The 22,224-nt window shown below is 41.5% G+C and overlaps 1 protein-coding gene across 2 annotated transcripts in view; it reads left to right on the top strand.

Annotated features, from left to right (window-relative positions):
* The first annotated feature begins 8,137 nt into the window (after positions 1–8,137).
* Positions 8,138–22,224, top strand: part of npy2rl (neuropeptide Y receptor Y2, like) — a 53,697-nt gene continuing 39,610 nt past the window's right edge. Inside the window, exon 1 of one of the 2 annotated variants that reach the window (XM_032584048.1) lies at positions 8,138–8,468. The gene's annotated coding sequence lies outside the window, so the exon portion shown is untranslated. The remainder of the gene's footprint in view (positions 8,469–22,224) is intronic. The other variant, XM_032584047.1, reaches the window with a different exon arrangement.

The raw sequence follows: 22,224 nt of genomic DNA, 5'->3' as shown, positions 1-22,224 counted from the left end.
CCTCATCTGAAGCAGGTTCAGGTTTCTGGAGAAACACTGAACAGTTGAAGCTCTGGAGTTGCAGACGACGCTCCTCTGGTGTGAAAGCAGAGCGTCTCTGGTACTGATTGATCAGCATTTAAGAAAGCTCAAGCTGGACTTATCTTTTCTTTTTTAGCTCTAAAATCGAGACAATGCCTGGATGATCCATCATCATTTGCATCTTTTTGCGTTTTTTCCCTTTTCTTTGAAGCTGGATGAAATGCTGAAGCAGCAGTTTTACTCCGTCAACCATCTGCCTGGTACCAGATAAGCTTCTCATTATCTCTGATTGCTTTTAATCTGCGCCATGTGAGAGTCAGAAACGTAATCTGAAGTTCATCTCCACGGGGAATGGAAATGCTCCGTTATGTTTCAGGAACATATGGCTCTTTGCTTATATTCAGCATTATGGAAAAGAAACACGCCTGACATTGTTATGGTGCATTAGCTGCTGACAAGCATTGTGTTTGTTAGTGCTCTGCTCCTCGTCCGCCGTTCCTCCTCGTCTCGCGCCGACGGAGGAAAAATGTAAATGCTGAGGAAAACATCTGCCAGATGGATGAGAGCTAAACTCCACCTGGCAGCCTGTGGAAAAACATCGATCTAACCTGCTGCTAAAGAAAGCAGGTGCATCCGAACCAACCACAACTTTATTTTTCTGTAAAGAATTGTTTTCTTCCATTAATGCAGCCTGCAGGGAAAACGTCTACGTGACAGTAATGAATATAAATACTGAGAAACTCTGCAGAAATGGAGAATAAACCAACAGAGTCGACAGACTGGGATAAAAATAAATAACACCGGTCACGTCTCCTGGATCTGGAGGAGCAGGAAGTAGGAAGAGTTTAATTAAAACTAACAAAATCTTGAATTTACAGAAGACAGAAGGGAAGTGATGACTGGTAACGTCTCATCAGAACAGACAGAAGTTACATATGGAGTACCACAAGGCTCCATCCCAGGACCAGCTCAGGTTATAACAGGAAATAAGGTTAGCTGCCATAACTACGCAGACGACACACAGCTCTACATTACGATGTCACCAGGTGACCTTTGAACCCATCCAATCACTGAACAGATCAATGTGTGGATGTGCCAAAACTTTCTCCAGCTGGACAGAAACTAAAGTTATTATCTTTGGACCTAAATAGGAACGATCTAGAGTTATAGACGTTGCACAGCTTCAGTTAGAGATCAGGCTGACCTCTGACCTCTGACCTGAACCTTCAGAGCCACATAAAGACGGTTCCAAAGTGGACCTTCTGCCAGCTGCAGAACATTTCCAGGATCAGAGGACTAAAGTCTCAGATCAGAGAAACTCATCCAGGCGTTGATTGATTCCTGCAGCAGTGTCTTCACAAACCAACGATCCAGAACCTGCTGCTGGTCCAGAACCTGCTGCTGGTCCAGAACCCTGCTGGTCCAGAACCTACTGCTGGTCCAGAACCCTGCTGGTCCAGAACCGGCTGCTGGTCCAGAACCCTGCTGGTCCAGAACCTGCTGTTGGTCCAGAACCCTGCTGGTCCAGAACCTACTGCTGGTCCAGAACCCTGCTGGTCCAGAACCGGCTGCTGGTCCAGAACCCTGCTGGTCCAGAACCTGCTGCTGGTCCAGAACCGGCTGCTGGTCCAGAACCCTGCTGCTGGTCCAGAACCCTGCTGGTCCAGAACCGGCTGCTGGTCCAGAACCCTGCTGGTCCAGAACCTGCTGCTGGTCCAGAACCTACTGCTGGTCCAGAACCCTGCTGGTCCAGAACCGGCTGCTGGTCCAGAACCCTGCTGGTCCAGAACCGGCTGCTGGTCCAGAACCTGCTGGTCCAGAATGGATTAAACCTGCTGACCTCTCATTTTCTGGTTCTGCTCTACATCCAGAACCAGAACCGAACATGGAGAAGCAGCATTCAGCTTCTATGTGCCACAAATCTGGAACAAACTTTGAGAAAACTGCAAAACAGACGAAACACTGAGTTCCTTTAAATTAATTCATTCTAGTCTGGAGTTCAACTTTTCATTACATTTTATTTTTCCACTGTTTTTTTTTTTTTTTTGCTCTTTATTGATTTTATTGTTTGTTTTTTTGCCCTGTTGGTGAAATGTTTTACACATAAAGACATTATTTGTTACTTTCTGTTGGTCTGTCATGAAATCCCAGTGAAAATCATTTACAGTCGTGTTTGCAAGGCACCAAAAGTCAAAATTCAACAGCTATTTTTATTTCAGGAAACTTCTCAAACGTATTTTCTGTTTGTGTTTTAGTGTATTAATATTCAAGTACTGGAAAAATGTAGATTTTGTAATTAGAATGTGGCTCCGTGCAGCAGAACCTGACGAACTGAATCTAGAAACATCTTAACAACATTTCTAGGCTCTGGCAACGACAAGAAAAGAAAGTGGAAAGACGCTGCAGCATCTCAGAAACGCTTCACAGCCTGGAGGTAAACGCTGCACATAGAGCAACTTAGAAACATTTTATTTGTTCTCCAGGTTTCCCTCCTGCTGTCATCATGTCCTCCTGTTTTCATCCCACCGTCTGTCTGAGCTGGCAGGAACTTTATATCCAAACCGGAGATACTGATGAGGAAAAGAATCTGCAGTGACAAATATAGACCCTGCACTCCTCCACCGCTCACATATTTTCTATATTTCATGCTAACCATGAAAGATGTAATTCTCTCTGACTGAAGTGTCCTACAATCTTGTGAGCGGGATGGAGGGCGAGGCGGTTCTGGACCGCTGCTACGTCACGGAGTGTGTGTGGGGCAGATGAAGCCATAAGTCTGATTTTCACACTCGGCTGCTGGCCTGACAGGAATAATCTGTCTTCTGACGAAACGTCGCGCAGCAGAGGCTGATGGGTTTCCCTACGGACCCGATCCAGACCCATCCAGACGGATCCAGACGGATCCAGACGGATCCAGACGGATCCAGATGAATCCCACTGTCAGGACGAAACCTCAACAACTCTGCCAGCTTATTCTGCTGAACAGCTTCATGTTTCTAAATAACAAAAACAACACAGAAAAAACTCAACTTTTAGTATTTTTGGTTTAGTTTCAAAATATTTTAGTATGTATGAAATAAATTAAAACCAACTTCCAAGAAACTTTACAGGAAAATACCAGAACTGGTTTTAAGTCAGTCATTCTTTAATGATGATGTAAAATAACTAGTTGACAGATTATTTCACTTATTAACCAGATTATCGGTGAAATAATCTGTGGAACCAGAACTTTTTCCATCATTATTAAAGAATCGTTTCTTTAAAACAAACTCCTTTATGTTGCTGAAAAGTTACTTGTAATTTAGTTTTGCTTTATTTAAAGTGTAATAAGATATTTTAACTACAAATTAGACAAAAATACTTAAGATTTTGTTTTTTTGCAGCGAATAATTTAACAGTATCCGTTAATACAAACTGTTGCCTTTTTACTCCAGTTAGCTTATCTTATTTTTAGTTTTCTTATTTTTAATCCTTCGACTTTTCTTCACATCATTTGGAAACAATTTTACTTTCACTAATAAATATAGCCCTCACTTCTTCTGTGGTTTATTTGATTTTTCAAAAATGTTAGACGATCCACAATGAAGATCATTCATCTTTTGTTTCCATCTTTTATTATTCTCTATGTTTCCAGGTCTGAAAGAAATTGTTTGACAGTTCTTGAGTTAGTTTTAGTTTCTACAGTATTAGAATTATTAATGTTCATATGAATTTCCAAATGTTGTGAATTTTGAGCAAACCTTTAAAATGTTGCAAAAAAGAAAATGTGAATTAGATTTGATTCCATCTACTGGTTTGGAGCAAATCAACCAGGACACAAAACGTGACTTTATCAGAGGTCGATAAACAGGAAGTAAACGTTAAACAGGAAGTTAACGTTGCTAGCTAGCATAAACGGCGCCAATCAAGCTGGAGGTTTGGATTTAGTAATTTTTCCAAGTGTCATGCCTCTGGTAAGGCACAGACTCATCGGTGGATGGGAAAGTTTTCTACATCAGAACTTATTCAGTAAATGTAAAAAGTGCATGAAGAATCATTAATGGAAACATGGAAAATGGTTGACATGTTTTCTGGTTGTAACAGTAAATGATGAACTAATTAATTAACACTGTATGAAAACATTGTTTAATCAGGGTCATAAAGTTCAGTTTTATTTTCTCCTTCTATGCCGTCATGCAGTTTGACATGAATAAAATATGTGTTGAATGTTGATGCTGTGTTATCTGCAGACTAACAGCCACACTCCAGCAAACTCCACATTTCACTTTAAATTAGCTCCCTGCCTTCTCACACACACACACACACACACACACACACACACACACACCCACCCCCACACCCACACACACACACACTCTCTCTCTAACACATATCTGCCACGTCATACACAAACTGGGTGAGACATGTTTCTGCTCCAGCAAACCAAACTCACACAGGCAACAAGCAGCATCCTGGTCACATGTGGGAGCAGTGGATCGGAACCGGGCCACCCAGCGCCGCTCACGCATGGCTGATTGATCTAACAGAGACCGGCGGCGGCGATGGCGGTGGCTGGTGGTCGCCACATTCCTCAGCTCTGCTTACACTCAGAAACACTCCCACTTCCAACCTCATCATGCTTTTATTGTGAAAAGACTGCATCGGTTTTACAATGGCTGCTGGGAGAAAAGGAGTTGCCTTGTCAAGGATGTTATATTTTTAATGAGACAATAAATAGAATAAAACTATTTGAAAGTTTGACCAGATTTTTCTGCATCCCTGAAAGTTTAAAACCGTTAGAAGTGAAAGTTGATCCGGTTCATTTGGTCAGAAGGAATAAACTGAACTCCTGCTTCACCCTTTATGCTTTTTCTCAACTTTTTCTTACTTTTTCAGTCTTCTTGCCCAAAGCTAAAGAGAAAACTTTATTCCATGACATGAATCAGGAGATTGTTGGTTTCTGTTGAGATAGAAAAGCTGAAACCTTGAGAACGTGCCGCGCCGTGCCGCCTGTTCATCATCCGCCTGAGCTGCACGTTAAACTGGAGTTCTTCCTCTAATTTAAATCTTCTAAACAGGCAGGACGTTTCTTTGAGTCCAATTATCTCTCCAAGAACCCAAAACAGGATGACAATGATGAGGAGAGTCACTCTGTAATAAAACTAACTAACATTTGGAGGTTTGAATAAACGATCAGGTATAATGAGCTTCAGCAGATTTATTGAACATGACTGACAGGTTCTGATTTAACCTGATGAACATATTCAGCTGATTCTGGACCAAAATGTTGGTGTGTGGTTGTTAGTTCAGGGCTGTTCCAGTTGTTTTTTATTATTCTTATGAGAACATGTAGAATGAAACAGGAACAATTCAAAACTCCATATTTGTTAGAAGATTTGTCGAATGAAAATAGGTTTAAATTTGCTTTAACACACCTGATAGTCCAGCAGACTCAGTTTGATTCAGGACTAAAGTTGTAACATTTGTTACATTTCCTGTTTCCTCACCTGTAGGGGGCGCTGCACCGAGAACCACTGAAGAAAACAACATGAAAACCTCAGAAGACACTGAGCAAAATTTTCTTCTTCATGACATGTAAACAAAAATGGAGTAGCATCAGATTTTAGCAATTGGAGGGTTTTTCTTTTGTCTCTGGCAAAAAAAAAACACAAGAAATTTCTCCTGCTAGTTAGACTCACATTTGTTTTGGTTGTATTTACCCAGAATGCCCTGTTCTGTAGTCCACTTCCTGCTTTTGGAGCGACCTCCAGTCAGTTTGGTGTTGACACATCCGTTCAAACTGCGCCACAGTTCAACAGAAACGAGATCGAGGTTTGGAGACGCTCTTTTGGTTTGGTTTGGTTTGAATACGCGTTCTCATCTCCCAAACCGGAACCGGACTTTCTATCAAAACGGACTGGAGTTGGATTAAAGTGGACTAAACAGATCTGACGTGAATTAACACCAAAAGATTCAGGCTTTCTTTACCTGCTGGGCCTCCTCTCTCAAACAAGGACATTTACCACCAGCTGTGTTTCCACCGACTTTATAAATGCACAAGTTGGAATTATGAAAATAAATTAGTTTATTAGAAACACGACAATTTAAAAAAAAAGTTTTTCCAGAAAGGGTTTTGTGTTAGGATCAGATGTTTTTTCGGCTGTACTGAAATTTGCGTATTTCGCAAAACTGCAATAGAAACAATTTATTCGTAACACACTCCGGTGATCGACAGGCGGATGTTACCACTGACGGAAAAGACGAAGAAGACGACAGGAAGTGGTTGGAGGATGATGGGAGCAGCATTGATTTATCAGGTGCACAAATGTATTCATGTGTGATTTTAGTTACGTTTTTTAAACACACCAATTGTGAAACAGCGTAGCCAGTGTTTTTAGCCATCTAGATCTTTTTCAGATATATTTGCTCCAATGATTTGAAAGAATACAGAGCTTTCAAATTAAGACTCAAAGGACTTACTCAAGTATTAACCACAAGCTTTGACAGAGGCTTGAAAGCTTTGCCTCTGGATTTATTCCCCTGAAATGAACAGAGCTTCCCTGTTAAAGTGTTTATTCTTTCAGATTTTTAGCCTGGTTGTTTGCATGAACTCAGTAATGAGTTGAAGTGACTGAAGTTTCTCTCTGGCCCGAATGGGTCAGATCTGAAAGACATGGGATCATTTATTTTTCTGTTTAGTTGAGCAGAGCATGAAAACCTTTTATCTTCATACTAAGATGATCACTGAAGACTGAAGCACATGTAAGTTTATTGCTTCATTTTCCTCAGGAAATATTGGATTTTTAAATTGGTTTTATTCATCTTTAAAAGTAATCTCTGCACAGAGCGCGGATTAAAGTGCTAATTAAACGGCCCTACAGCAGAGTATTGATCAAGCTTCACCTAAATCCCCAGAAAATCATTGAATTTCTTTTAAAATTCTCCCTTTTCTCTCAAATAATCTGAGCTTAAAAATCTACAAGGACCAAAACAGAAGGCAGCTTAACGTGATTTCACAAAGCAATGACAAAACCTGAAACCTCAATTATTCTGCAACGTTTGTCTCAATCTAAAACAATAATAGACATTTGTATTTTCTTTTAACATGTAAACAAAATGAAGGGAGTTTAACCTGGTCAGTTTGAGCTTTGGGCTAATGAGCCGCAGGACGGACGGCGCTCCTCCGAGCCGCCAACATCAGAAACACCGATTCCCGCTCAGCAACAGGAAGGACAGACGGACGCTTTCAGGAGGAGCAGCGTTTTATTTGTTGGTGTTTATTTTCCTGAAAGTTCAAAATTCTGAAGAGAAGAGAAGTTCTTACAGGAGTTAGAGTTGAAGTTTCTGTTCTTTGGTTTTTGGAAAGCAGCTCAAAGTCAGGCAGATTGGATGGAGAAAATCTGTGAAGATCCTCAAGTTTTTCTACAGATTATCAGTTGGAATCAGGTCTGAACTTTGACTGGACCATTCTAAACCATTCCATAGCAGCTCTTTGTCCTAAAATTAGCAGCATTTTTAGCTCCGTCCATCTTCTAATTGACCTGAAGAAAAGTCTCTCCACAGCATAACACTGCCACCACCGTGTGCCACTGTGGGGATGGTGAGTTCAGGACGACGTGGATCCAGTTTGTTGGTTAAAAAGTGTTCATTGCAGTAGAAACACAGGAGTTTGATATTAGTAAAGATTGGGTCAGATTTCACCACCAATAGTTTCCATAAATCATAATTCATGGCAGAAGAATCTGCTCTGAGCGTCACCTGAACGCACCATTTATCAACCTGACACGGTGGTTGCTGCGTCATGCTGAGGGAAATACTGACCTTCAAACGAAGATGGATGGAGCTGCAAGGAAACTGGACAACAACTCCCCATGTTCTGAGTTCGGTTCTGTTCCGGGTTTCATCTGGAACCAGATGAGACTCAAATTTTATCTGGAGATAAAAACTCCAGTTTTCATTCTTAATATTTAGACATTTTCTGTGTAAACATTTTCACCCAGAACAGTTTTTATTCACCTCCGTTCATTTAGGAAAATCTCTCACTTCTTCCTCTCCTCTCTCTCTCGTCCCTTTACGGAATGAAACCCCTCCTCCTCCCCCCGCCCCCCCTCGGCTCTGACGCGCTGTGCGTAAAAGCGCTTCAGTTGCGTTTGTGTGTCCAGAGCTGACAGAGTCGAATCCGTGGCAGCAGCAGCGGCAGCAGCGGCAGCAGCGGGGATGGTTTAACTCCACAACTTCAGCCTGTCTGCGGCCGGTTCCCCCCCGCGTGGGTCGGTGGGTGAGTCCGCGCGCCCTGAGGTCCGGGACTAGGAGCCGGTGACGGACATGAAGGAGGAAACGCGCGGCGGAAGTCACACCGACTCGGACTGAGTGGGAGACTCCGGCGGCGCGTGGATTTTGGCTCATCCTGTCCTGTGATTTCTGATGGCAGCGGAGCGTGGCGTGGCTGCCCCCGGAGACACGCGGAGGTCAGTGTGCCGCGCGCGCACCACACCACGGGCTTCATGTGTTCACACACACACACACACACACACCCGGACACGCAGTCACACTGAGGCGCTGAAACACACACACGTGCTCACATTTGGGCGCGCGCGTGCACGGCAGGAAAAGAACGCACGTGCGTAATGCAACTACAGGAAAAAAAAAAAAAAAATCAGTTTCCTGAAAGCTTCTGATGATTTTTTTTAAATTAAATAATATATCTCCACTGTTGGATAAACATTCAAGCAACATTTTATTCTTGATTTTTTTTAAATATAATTTTGATTTAATTGCTGCCAATATGACAAAATCTCAGTGTTTAACATCAATTAGGAATTTTTTTGTTTTAAAACATTTAATCATAAGTTTTTATTTTATTTAAATATGAAATTTGAACCAAGTCAACAACTAATTTAGTTTCTCATTTTTCTTGAATATGTTTTGTAATGTTTTACTTAAATGTTGAATTTGGAGAGGTTGTAACCAAGGCAACTGCATCTGCACTTCATTAAGTAAATAATGAAATATTTTTCATAATTTAATTGAAAAAAGTGTTACTTAGGAATCAAAGTTTAATATTTTGCAGCTGATACAAGATGGTGAAATATGTTTTGTACAAAAATCAAGAAAACCAAATGAATTGTGTGATGCTCTTTTTCAGTTACGTCATCAAATTAATAGGTTTATTACCACTGTATTTTTTCTATGTTTGTATTTTATTTCCACTTGGAAACAAGAAGTTGAGGAAGTGAAACTGTTGTTGAATCGTTGGTAGAAAGTCCCAGTCTTCATGGTTTTATTTTGGGTGCGTTTGTGCTGCAGGTTTCCTGCATGTTGGTGTCAAAGCTGCGGTTTGTGTTCAGACTTTGGGTTGTGGGCAAACAATGAGCCGGGCTGGAGCTGCTGGACTGGACCCAGAACTGATTTGCTGTTAAATGAGAGAGAAACAACAGGCTGTGATTGCCAGAGATGTTTGCTGCTGCTCTTATCCGCTCCCAGATAAGAAGAGCTGCGGTTTAATTATTAAGCCATCACTTCCAGCTGGAGCGTCGCCGGAGACAGAGCGGTGCAGCGCGTCCGAGAGGCTGCGCTCCGCTCCGTCCTGCAGCTCCTTATCTCACCAGGCATCACGTCAGCGCAGGCGTAATGAGGCGCGGCGCTGATACACTCACACCTGGAGCGGCGGCTCACAGGGAGGACGGTCTACTGGGTTATTTTACAGCAGCTCCAGCTCTCTCTGGGTTTGGTTTGTAATCCCGCTGCTTGATCTGTGTGACCTAATCTGATTTGGAAATTAATCTAATAATTATAAACAACAAATCCGAGGTAATCCAGATTGGAAAGCAGAGTGAGCGCCGCTGGTTTCTGTGCAGGAAGCCATTTTTCTTTCCAGTTTTTTCTGCAGCAGCAGCTGTTTTGTTGAGGGTTTGCTTTGGAACCATTAATCTCTCAAATTTCTCATTTATTCAGTTTAATGTCAGGGATTTCTGCTGCAGCCTGCTGATGTCCTCCTGCATTGCTGTTGGGCCAGTCAGGGAAGAAATATGGAGTTTGCTGTTTCTTCCAGTCGGTTTGCAGTAATTTACATCCCCTACATTTGGACTTGCAGTCGTCTCATGAAAAATGCCTTTAATCCCAGTTGCACTGACCTCCTGAGGCGCCGGAGGGAGGAAAAAAATCCTTGGCGCATTTTAACGGGCTGCGTTATTTCCCCTGACGCCCCGAGCCAACAGGGCCTCTGTCGACGGAGGCATTTATCACATCCACATTACCTGGAAACAGTTTGAAATCATTCGTCAACGGGTTTGAAATGCCAAGGTCTCCGTTTCACACCTTTCTAAATCAGCAGCGTTTACAGGTTTGAATTTCCAAGTGAGTTGATTTGGACTTCAGATATTCCTGTGACTCAGTGACGATGAGAGACGCTGCAGGTTGAGCTCTGATTGCTCAAACCAGGCAACATGCAGGCGGAGGCAACATCTTCACTGGAAACAGACACGCAGCTCTTTTGTCTTTTTGTTGCTTTGTGCAGCTAAGAGATGAAAATGTTTTTCACAGAAAAAGCCTCTTGTTGAGAATGTCTCTAAATAAAGACGTCTGTTGATGTCTTGTTGTGGCTGAAAGATAAAAGTCAAGAAAAAAACATCTTATGTTTCCACTGTAATGATTTATTTTACCTTCTGGTACAGTGATGGCAGCTTCTCTAAAGATGTTGGTACAGAGATGTAATTTTGAAGTGAAGCTAGTTGTTTGAAACAGAAACGTCCTGCAGAAAATGTCTGGACACGTCCATCTGTTTAACCAGACCAAGCTTCACCTGTTGGTGTGTTTTAAACGGGCAGTGTTAAACATTTTATAGCACGCTGCCTTTAGTTGTTGTGAAAATGCTAATACAACTTAAAAGAAATTTAATTTTACAAATTGACGCCTTGAAATTGGGTCTCTGTCCCTTTAAGAAGCTCCTGCTCTTTCATTTTGCCATTTAAAACTGTTTTCAGGAGCATTGGACTGAAAACGGTTCAGTTCAATGAACTGATTCATATGATGAGCTCAGCAGGTTTGCAGTTCCTCCAGGTGTTTGCTAATTGCTGCTGCCGCTAGTCTATAGCAGCTGTAAGATGGGCTTATTCTGCAAAATGTGGATTATTTCCCATTAGTTACCTATAAATGATCAATCAAGACAATTGTGGCTGAAAAATCCCAAATTTAATGCAGCCATAAAAGCTATTGTTCATAATTTCAGATATAAACAGTAATGTAGTTGAATCGTTTCAGATCAGTAACGTCTTAATGCATGAAGTCCTTGTCTTTCTATCTTTTCCCTACTTTTCAGCTACAACAGAAAATCACCTTTTAAAATGACTGAAATATATCTAATGTGACCTCAGTGCTTTCAAAACATCAAATCAATACAGAAAGTTTATTTAATTTGACCTCCATTATTGTCTGTAACCAATGCAGGTTTATGTAATCAGAGTCCATTTCTTCTGGTCATCATCTGAGATGAAGTGAAATGAAATTAATTCATTCAGTTCAGTTTATTTATGAATTTACAGCAAATGCCGTTTCTAGCTTTAAATTGAAGAATAAACTTTTCATCAACAGAAATACAAACTTAATCCAGACATACAGACTCACCGCTGATCCATACGATCCAGTTTGATCCTCAGCTGATGGAGGGCGGAGCGGGTTGGGGGGTGCAGAGCTTAATGGTGCGGCGGGAAGGAGAAGCTTGTGATGTCTGGGACTCCAGTGGAGTGAAACTGAAACGGGGAGAAGTGCTCATGTTCACGATGCGCTGCGGCGACAGAGAGAGTAAAAACACGACCCGCCACAGGAAGCGCCGGACAGTAATCCAGCTGAGTCGTAGTGAGGATGGGTTAGCACAGCTCATAAAATAAAAATATAAGACCTGCATCCACTCAAAACCTGAGGTTTTTAATCCTGACTTCTTATATTTGTCCAAATAATCCATATCTGCAGAAAAAACGTCACTTCAGTCTGGTTGAGTTTTAGAAAGTCCGTTTGGATTTTAAAGAGTAGCTTCCTGTCCAGAGAACTTGTCGTCCCAGAAAAGGCGGGAGTCGTCATAGCAACCAGTGACTCAGCAAATTCTTTTGTTCTGGTGGATAAATTCCATCATGGCCGCTTAGCGACTGTGTTTAAATGTTCTGCTGTGTTTTCTTTTTATTAAAACACAGTAAAGAGCTGAGGGACATGATTTATTTTTTAAACGCTTCAGCTTCAGTTTCTGCTGTTAGTTAAACTAAAACAAAGCGTGACAAGCAAGTGGCGGCTTCCTGCATCCAGGTGTTCTCCCACCCAGAGGCCCGACATGTGACGGATCAGAGAATGACTGGTGACCGGCGCCGCCTCGGCCTGCCGGACCGCCGTCCCCCTCCGGCGCGGCACCCCGCGGTGACCGCTGCATCTGTTCACATGGTTACATAACCAGGAGAAAGCCTGCAGCGCTCCTGCTGCGCCGGGGTCCCGCAGCCGCCCCACCGTCCGCCCACCCTCCTTCTGTTACCGCGGGTTGTCAGATCCCAACACACATCCACATCCCAACGCCTGGGAAGCTGAGGCCAGGCTGCACTGAGGTTTATTTACTTAGGTTCTGTTCTTTCACCACGACGTAACGACTGAATCTGGGATACAGATGTCAGGGAGTTAAAGTCACAGGAATCAGTGTGAGGGGTTTATCACCACACAAACACACACACACACACACACACACACACACACACACACCAACACGGACACAAACAGAGCGAGAGTGATCTGATGACTGCTGGCAGCTGAGCTTCATCCCCACGCGGCAGCTAGCGTTCTGCTTTAGTCCCGCCCCCCCCGCCACATCTCCATCTCCCGTCTGTCAGTGGGAGACTCCGCCCCCTGCTCCGGGGGGCGCGTAACCCCGCGGACCCCGTCACCACCCCGTCACCACGCACGTGATCCGACGGCTGCCTCCGGGCGACAGCGGCACATATTGCCATCAAAGTCGCCGTCTAAAAGATTCTCTGGAGTTTTTTTTGTTTTTGTCTCATCATATGTTGAAGGCCGCGGTCTGGTGAAGGTCTGGATATTTATCCTCTCAGGCTCACAACGAACACGACAAGAGAGAAAGATCAGATATGAGGATTAGTTCTCTGTAGCTGTTAGCATGGTGATGAAGAGGAGGGAGCCAGATCTGGGCTCATCTTCATCGCCCTCTTTCCTCTGGCTGTCTTTCTTTTCTTCCTGTTTCAGTGTCCTCCAACTGTCAACACCGACTACTCGCGTCACAGGACACAAGAGTAAAAAAAATACTTTTTACTCTTTCCTTAAAGGAGACGTTGACACGGCGTCCGCAGGTCTCAGGGAATCGACCGAAACACAAAAGGATTCCAGTTTCTGCTGGTTCCGAACGGAGCGGCTCGCCTCGGAGCAGCAGGGAAACCCAACGGTTGTCACCTGCAGTCTGACAAACTGCTTTAATCGATTAACAATCGATTCCACTACAAATATGCACAAATCTTTCAGTATTCTACAAATGTTGAAAATACCCCAAACAATTTCTCAGTCGCCGTGTTTTCATTAAATAAGAAATTAAATAAAAATCACATGTGAATAAGCTTGTTCGCATGTGATTCTTATTGAAAATCATGACAGCGACAGACAGTTAAATAAAGTTGGATATTAACTAGTTACATTTACGCAGTTGTATTTGAGTATTTTTACTACGCTGTACTTTTTACCTTTATTTGAGTAATTTTATTATGAAGTATTTCTGCTTACTTACTTGAGTAAATTACTGAAAGAAGAACAAACATGTTTGAACCAAAAATTCACCAGACTGCAGTTTTTGATTCCTAAGTTTTTATTGAAAGAGACTGAAAAAAATATTTTGCCTGATTTTGTTATTTTTTGTCACTTATATTAATTATTGTCATTTAGATTTCCACTTAAGGTAATATTTTGATCTGATTGTGTAATTCTTAAATATTAAGTGACTATTAATTTGATCAGTTACCCAGTACTTGAGTATATTTTTTACGAAATACTTTTTACTTTTGGATGAGTACAAATTTTGGGTTCTCTGCCCACAGAGGTGGGCAGAGACATATATTTATTTATATTATATAGTGACATATATTTTGATAATTCAGCCAATCAGAGGAGACGTCGGCGTCTTATTTAGGCGTTGGATCGACAAGCCCCGCCTACTTGGGAGCGTTTCCGTTTGCGACGCTTTGGGGAAATTGTAGTTGCCGATTTTGCAGAAGAGCTTTCAAAAGTCAAACTCAACTTTTTCTAGGCACAAAAATAAAAACAAACTGTCATCTTAATACTACTTCCTGTTTTCTTCTTTGTAGTTTTCGCCAGTAGTAACATCCGACTGTTGATCATGTGACTTGTGTGATTTGGAAAAATGTTTCCGTTGAAGCTTTACAAAATAAATCTATTTTAATTCGTCTGAAAAACCACTTCATTCTAGCACAAAACTTTTTATTGGGAAATGTGTTTTTTCAGAACATTAAGCAAATTTGTGCAATCTTATGTTTCCCGTTCCGGTCCTTGGATTGTTTGGTTCTGCGCTGCAGAGAACGCATCATTCTCCACTCCACTCTGAGAAACGACATGGCCTCAGTAAAGGAAGTTTGTGCTGCTGTTCACGGCGGCATCAGGAGGTGGAAGGCATGAAGGCTTGTAGACGGCAGCATCAGTGATGCTAACGCCGTCACACAGCAGGAGGCCACATGCGTCTCTGCTGCTCCTGCAGCTCACCGAGCCGCTGCGAGGCTGAAACATGACAAAATGTCTCACAGTTCTGCTGCTTTCCCGTCAGAGTTTTCTTATTTCTGACCCTTTTTCCATTTTCTTACAGAAAACCCAAAAGCAACACGCAGGGAGGGAGATTTCACAGCACTGAAGTTCTGCTGGAAAAGGGTCAGAGCTTGAAAATGACAGGCCTAATTTAATTAAAGGTGGACGTTCTTACTGGGAATTTGGAATATCCAACTTAAGAAACGCAACACAAAATCCAGGACCAGCAGGGGGCGCCAATGCAACAACCTGTCAAGTGTAAACATGAACGAGGAAGAGTGAGCCTTCAATTAAATTAGTCGTGCGGTGAAATACGAATATTTAACTAATTAGAAGTAAAACCTCCAGGAATTTATTGTTTAGGTTTTAATAAACAGATGTTGGTCTATTTTCTAGAGCAAATATCTTTAAAATTAGACAAAACTGATAAGTAACTATTTGTCAGGAACTTGTTTTAACAACAATTCCTTAATATTAATGAAAAAGTTCTGCTTCTATTGGCAGATTATTTTTATTTATAACATGGGAAAAATATCTTGTTTTAAGTGAAATAATTTGCCAATGTAACTTTTTCATCAATATTAAGGAATCATTGACTTAAAACAATCACCTAAAAATGGCTGAAATGTTACTTGTAAGTTAGTTTTGTTTTATTTCAAATGCACTAAGATATTTGCACTAGAAACTGGACCAAAATTAGTTGGTAATATTTTGTATTTTTGCAGTGCAGAATATTGCAATATTGCAGTGCAATATTGATGCAGAGTTCAGCATCAATATTTACAACAGTTACATTTTGGCTAAAAATCTTGATGTTTTGATGTTATTATCATTGCCAGGAGCTTTAATAACATCAGTGCGGCTGAGAACTGAGCAGGCCGTCTCTGTGCCGTGCACAGCGCCGCAGCCATCCAGTGAGGCGGATTAAGTCAAAGCAGGAGCGACAGGAACGCTGCGTCTGTCTGAAGTCGGAGCGCTGATTTGGGAATTATGTTTAAACTAGGAGTTAGGAAACTGCTGAGATTGTGGAAGTGCTAAATATATCTACTTTTTTTCTTTAAATACTTAAAGATGTTGACTAATTTTAGTTCTTTGTATTTTACTGGTTTAATGGGATTCACACTTAGAGAAAGGAGCCAAGTAGATATTTCTGAGTTTACTGGGTGAAATCCGACTGTCTGAGTGGAAAAACCATCTTTAGTGGGAGTTCTCGATACGTTCTTACTGGGAATTTGGATTTAAGAAACGCAACACAAAATCTAGGACCAGCAGGGGGCGCTAATGCAACAAACTGTCAAGTGTAAACATCAATAAGAAAGAATGAATTATTAATTAAACAGCAGAAAACGAGGAGTAAAAGGAAAGTTTAACAAAATCAGAGAAAGATTTGAAACTAAATATGAAAATAAATCATAAGATTTTCTCAACTGGATCTTGTCAGTTTTCAGAGTTTATTTCTGCAGCTGGACAGAAAACCAAAGTACTGGAGGGAACTGGAGAAGGTTCTGGTTGCAGTGGAGCGAAGTCCTCTCAGGTTCAAGCTTTTCTTCAGGTTGTTTCATCCGATCATTTCCCAGGCGGAGCGTCGATTCAGGCGTGTCACACCTTCCTCCTCGCTGCCTCAGGTGTGACTTCAGTTTCAGGTGTTACTGGTGAGACGTTCTGGTACAGAAAGAGCTTCAACTTTCCACCAGCACATCGGAAAACATCCAGGTCTCCAGTTATATAGTAAGTTTATGGTACGGGCTCCTTTTTGTCTAGAAATAAAGACGATATGCCTTTAATTTTGGAAAATCATAATTTTTTCTTGCACGTTTACAACTTGTAAAGCCACAGAATGTTTAAGTTTTTTCCTGTGAATGTGGGAACAGTTTCAGAGTTTTTTTGTGGAAATTTACTTTGGCTTTTTATTTGATATTCAACGACCCAAATCCTCCATTGTACCTGGAATCAATTTTTCTTTCAAAGTTAGCAACAAAAACCTGGATTTGTTATTAGCATATTAGCATTAGCGTTTATTAGCATTAGCGTCCATCCTGAGTGGAACTATTTCCTTTTTGTACAGATGATCGGTGGCAGAGCGGCTGGTGGCCTCTACCTGAATCAAACACCTGATCATTTTAAATGTCCTCCAAAAAGTTTTACAACACATCAGCTTACATAATGTCTGCTGGGTTAGGCGTTGGGTGGTTGATTCTGCTCCGCGTTTAAATGGGACGAACATGTTTGTGTTCATTGACGTGGTTTTCCTGATGCGTGGCGCGGCGCGGTGCGGTGCGGCGCGGCGCGGCGCCCGTTGGAGCGTGTTGTCAGTCAGAGCTGGAAACGAGGTGGAAGGGTTAATTAAGGTCGCGTTTAATGCCCGCCATGTCAACCAACACAAAGACCCCAATTTATTCAGGCTGTGCAGCTTTACCTTCACTTCTGCTTCAATCTTTTCTCATTAGTTGCTCTTGGTAATCTGTCGCCGTCTCTTTAGACGTATAAAGAGCAACAAATGCTGTCAGGAAATGGTTTCCAGCCGCAGAGAGGTCAAACCTCTAGCAGGGAACTGGGATGACTCACCGGCTCAACATTTCCACTTCATCAAAATTCTCTCCCTTTCTCACTTATGACCCACCTATCTGTTATCTTGTCCTCTCCTCCATTAATCCGCCCCTCCTGGATCTATCAGGGGAATTAATTAAAGCAGATTTTGTGATCAAGGTTACAGACAATTTGATCGGAGCAAAAAGCCATAAAATGCCTTGTTTGTCTCCTTATCAACAACCTATTACCACCCAGGTTCACCCGGGTTATGCGTGCTCTATTAGCCAGATGGCCAATGGTTCTGTTGTTCCGCTGCCTTGCCTGGTAAATGTAGGTTAAATATATTTTCCTTTTTTATTGATGCTCTTAGTCCATTTGTTCAGCTCTTCCACCCTCAGGGTTCTTGGTTTTCATGTTTTTCTTCATGACACCAGCTCGCAGTGCGTTATTGGGACAGTTTTTACCCCATCAATACGCCACATAATTGAATTTGGAGAAAATAATTTGCAGTCTGGACCTGCAGTCGGCGGATCTTATACCGCCAGTGTGTCTGAATGTTTTAACGTGATCTACTGGATGTTTTATGTTTGTGGTAAACTGGGAAATTACAAACACATGGCAAGAAAGGAAGGATCTGCTTGTATGCATATCTGATGCAATAAGCAATAAACCAATTGATTGCATGATAAAATAAAACAAACTCGATAATTTCCATTTGCATGATTTATTCTTTTTTTTTTTCTTAACCAAAAACTGGATGATAAAAGTCTCCAGTTTGGTGTTTTGGTCTCAACTGACTCATTTTTTGAAGGACAGTTTTGTTTACTGAGACTTTATTCTTCAGATTATTTGTTGTTTCTGTTGTTTGTTTATATTTGGATATTTAAAATTTCTTCCAGCTCCACTCTGCAAAAAACAAAATCTTAGTAAGATGAACTATCTTAAATTAAGGAGATTTATGTAATTTATTTCACCAAGATGTTTTTATGTTAGAATATTTTTCTTATCTTAAGTGTTTTTGTACTTAATTATCTCAGTAAGATATAAAAGCTTGATGCTAAGAAAATATAACTTATTATGAGTAAATATATACTAGAAACTAGAATATTAATATGCAGTGTTAAATGTTTATTAGAATTTAAAGTTTAATGATCTTTGAGAATAACTTCTCCCATTATTATTATTATGCCATTTTTACCATAATGCTACTTGAAAATGGTCCCAAAACTGTAATATTATGGTTTATCACAACGTCTCTGACAATTAGCTGTCCAGCTGAACGTGTTTTTTTTTGTTTGGTTTAATTTATAATGACATTTGTTAGTTTTTACAGTGGATGAGGAACCTGGTGGCATGTTGAAAACCAGCCAGGTCCTGGATGGTTTGAGGGCTTTTGATTGAGGCTCTGGGTTTGATACAGATTGGTTCTGATGTGTAATTCTGCTCCTGTCTTTGCGCCTCTTCATACATATTGTATAAAATCTCGTTGATCCGTTTGGACCCGGCTGAGCAGAGCTCCGGGCCGTTTACCTGCCGGCCTGTATTGACATTTACAGTGAGCAGGCTGAGTCACGGCTCCTCTCCCTCCTTCCTCCAATTAATTTCACTTCAGTCCAGCTCAGCTTTGATGCAGCGCAGCAACACGAACCGTCGGCCAGGTGGCCTGCAGGGGGAGCCGCTGCTGAGGGCAGCAGAAAGCTTTAACCTGTTCAACCTCATCTTTTTGTATCACCTGATTCGGTCCAGATCATTTTCCTTTCCACTCTGACCCCATGGGTGAGTCTAACCGCTCTGCAGAAGAAGCTAATTTTATCCACTTGTGTTCACTTTCTGCCTGTTATTGCCTGAGCTGATGGCTGAATGTGAAGGTTGGGGCATAAACACAAATTTATTGATAATTTCACTTAATTACTACAACAAAGCAGACAGATGAAGCTCCTGTCTTGTGCTCAGTAAATCCCCTGAGACACAAACTAAGGACAGAAATTAAACCTAATGACCTGCTTTTCCATCACAAATGTGTAGAAAACTTTACAGATGTTCTGATAATGTTGAAAAAAACAACACAATTTTGTAATTGTGTTGTTTCCATTAAATAATTAACACAATTAAAGTCACACATGAATAAGTTGTTAATAACATGCGACGCCATCTTCTTCCTGTTATCTTCTTTGTCGTTTCTGCCAGTAGTAACATCCGGTTGTTCATCGTGTGACTCGTGTCATGAAAAAGTGTTTCCATTGCTTTTTTTTTTTTTTTTTTAAAAGAAACCCATTTAGATGCATCTGAAAAACCACTTCAGTCTGGCGTAAAAACTTTACATTGAAAAACTCAGAATTTTCTTGTTTCCATTAAGCAAATAAATTTTTCGTAATTCCAACTTGTGCAGTTTACCAACTCTGGAAATAGAGTCCATAACTCAACCTTTGGTGTTTTTTGTAGGTTTTCATTAAGCTGGTCAGAGTTCAGGCCTCTGGGAATGAGCCGCTCCAACATGTGCAGTAAAATATTCATCTGTTAGTTTGGGATGTGAGTTAAATAATTTCCTCTGTTATCCATGAACTTCCTGTGGTTTCATGGAAGCGGCTTCCTGCCGGCGCTCTGCGCCGCGTCCTGCCGTCTGACTGACCATTCTGGGTCTTAAGTCTCCGCTCTTCTCCCGCTTAGGAAGATAAACTTTGACAATCAGTTTACTTTACGGTCAGACTATATTTATGTTCTATAAATTGAACATGAACTCCTCATCTGAGGTTTGATCTGAGCTGTTTAATAGAAACATGGCGTGCAGCTATCAGTCTGAACCTTCACCTTCCAGCTTGTCGTCTGTCTGTCTGTCCTGTAGAAGCAGGGAAAGCATGAAGCAGTAAATCTGCTGCTTTACCGCTGACATTAAGTCTGACAGCAGGAAGATTACTCTGCTTTTAACCTCTGAATATTTCAGCTTCTCTTTTCAGACCTTTAGAGCTAAAAACTCCCTGGGCCAGCTGAGCTGATTAATGTTCAACACTCTCCTTTTATTTATATTTCTCCCCTGCAACAGCTCTGTCCCCCTCTAATGCATTCTCTTTCTGTCTTCATTTAAATCTGCATCTCTGTCCGCTGATTTATTCACCACTCTATTTTTTTTCACTCTCCTGTAACTTCCAGCACCTCTATTTTTGTCCCAGAGAGCAGCGAGAGGCCTGGCTGCGGCGGCGCGTGTCACTGAGCTGAGCGTCTGAAGCACCAACTGTGAGATTTAAGATGTTTTTGCTGCTTTCGCTGCTCGTCAGAGCCTGAGGTGAAACTCTCCTCATTAAGCAGCTAAATAACCTCAAGCAGAGTCACTTATTTGTTCTGTACTCCTGATGTCTGGGAAAGCAACCTTATTACATGGACCTTAATTAGCTTTTGGAACAAACTTTGAAATCTTTCACCCAATCACATGATTTGTGGGTTAGAGTTAACCAACCTTAAAATATCCTGTCAAGTCTCCCGTTTTGGCCTGGAATCTACCGTATTTCATTTCTGCTTCCCGCCTTCCTCCTGTATTAGTATTGTACCATTTTCTTCATATAATAATTTACATAACATAACTATCTTAAAGGAGATGCAGCATTGAGGCGGTTTGATGATCAGATGATGCACTGCTCATAAACCTTAAATCCTGATGAGCGCAGACGATTGGAGGAGTCGTTTCACCTGCAGCAGCTGCTTGTTCACCACCTGTGTGCAGAAAATCTTAAAAAGCAGAACTCGTCTTTCTCTCCCCAAAATAAATCCTGCTCTTGATGACGGCCTGCCTGAGTGAAACCCCGCCAGGCTTCTTTTACTTTTTCTGCAGAAATCGGTTATGATGGGTAAAAAGTTACAATTAAATCAAACTCCAAGTGTACAAAGATGTAGTCCAAGAAACAGCATAAAAAAGATCCGTCTGATGACATGAAGTCGACTAAAGGATCCCATAAACCTGCTGCTGCTGCACACAGGAGAAAACTGTGGAACAGATGCGATTTTCCCAGAAATAACCAGTGTTGTATAGTAACGAAGTAAAAATACTTCACTACTGTACTTAAGTATATTGTGGAGTACTTCATACTTTCCTGGAGTATGAAAATGTTTGATGACTTTCACTTTTACTTCACTATTTTTCCGAACTTAATTGCATACTTTTACTCCGATACATTTTCAATGTGTGGTTTAGTTACTCGTTACAAAAAAGCGAGAGAGAGAAACAAAGTGTTTTGACCCCACCTACTGATTAGCAAGTAGCAAGCAGGCTACCGAACAAAGTCGTAGCCTGCTTGCCTGGGCTTGTTCATCACCTCCAATAGGATACACCTGTTTCGCTTCTCCCATTGTTGGGGAAATTAGAACACCTTAGAGCGGGTGGGTGGGAGGGAGGGTCGTACAGAGAACAGTGCTGCCCGCACTGACGCGGCTCAGGGATTACGTGACACGCAGCGCCGTGCCCTATAATGCACTGTAAGCTATGTAATGTGTTTTGAGGCAATTGACCAAAATCCCGGACAATTCTTAAATTCCCCCCGGACATCTTTTTAGGTCTGAAAAGTAGGACATGTCCGGGAAAAAGAGGACGTCTGGTCACCCTAGTTCAATGGGGGACAGAAGCCATAGCGATAGCAATTTAGACTAAATGTAACGAATATAGGAAAGGCATGCAAGTTCAAAACCACAAACCATTAACATGTGCTACTCTTTAAAACTGGAACAATTTATTAGCAGGTTTCATTCTGCCTGCACTTGGTTGGGTACATTATTTTATGTTTATTTGACAAGTTTACCAAAATATAAGAAATGTCATTCAAACTTGCCTTGTTTTACTTTTTACTTGTACTTTTCATTACATTACTTGAGTACATCCATTTTTACAGTAATTTCCATACTTAAGTACAAGAAGTTTCA

The sequence above is a fragment of the Xiphophorus hellerii genome, chromosome 14 (assembly GCF_003331165.1).
Source record: "Xiphophorus hellerii strain 12219 chromosome 14, Xiphophorus_hellerii-4.1, whole genome shotgun sequence".
NCBI classification, from domain to species: Eukaryota; Metazoa; Chordata; class Actinopteri; order Cyprinodontiformes; family Poeciliidae; genus Xiphophorus; species Xiphophorus hellerii.
The sequence above is the reverse complement of the archived record's forward strand: the minus strand, read 5'-3'. Positions and strand labels throughout refer to the sequence as shown.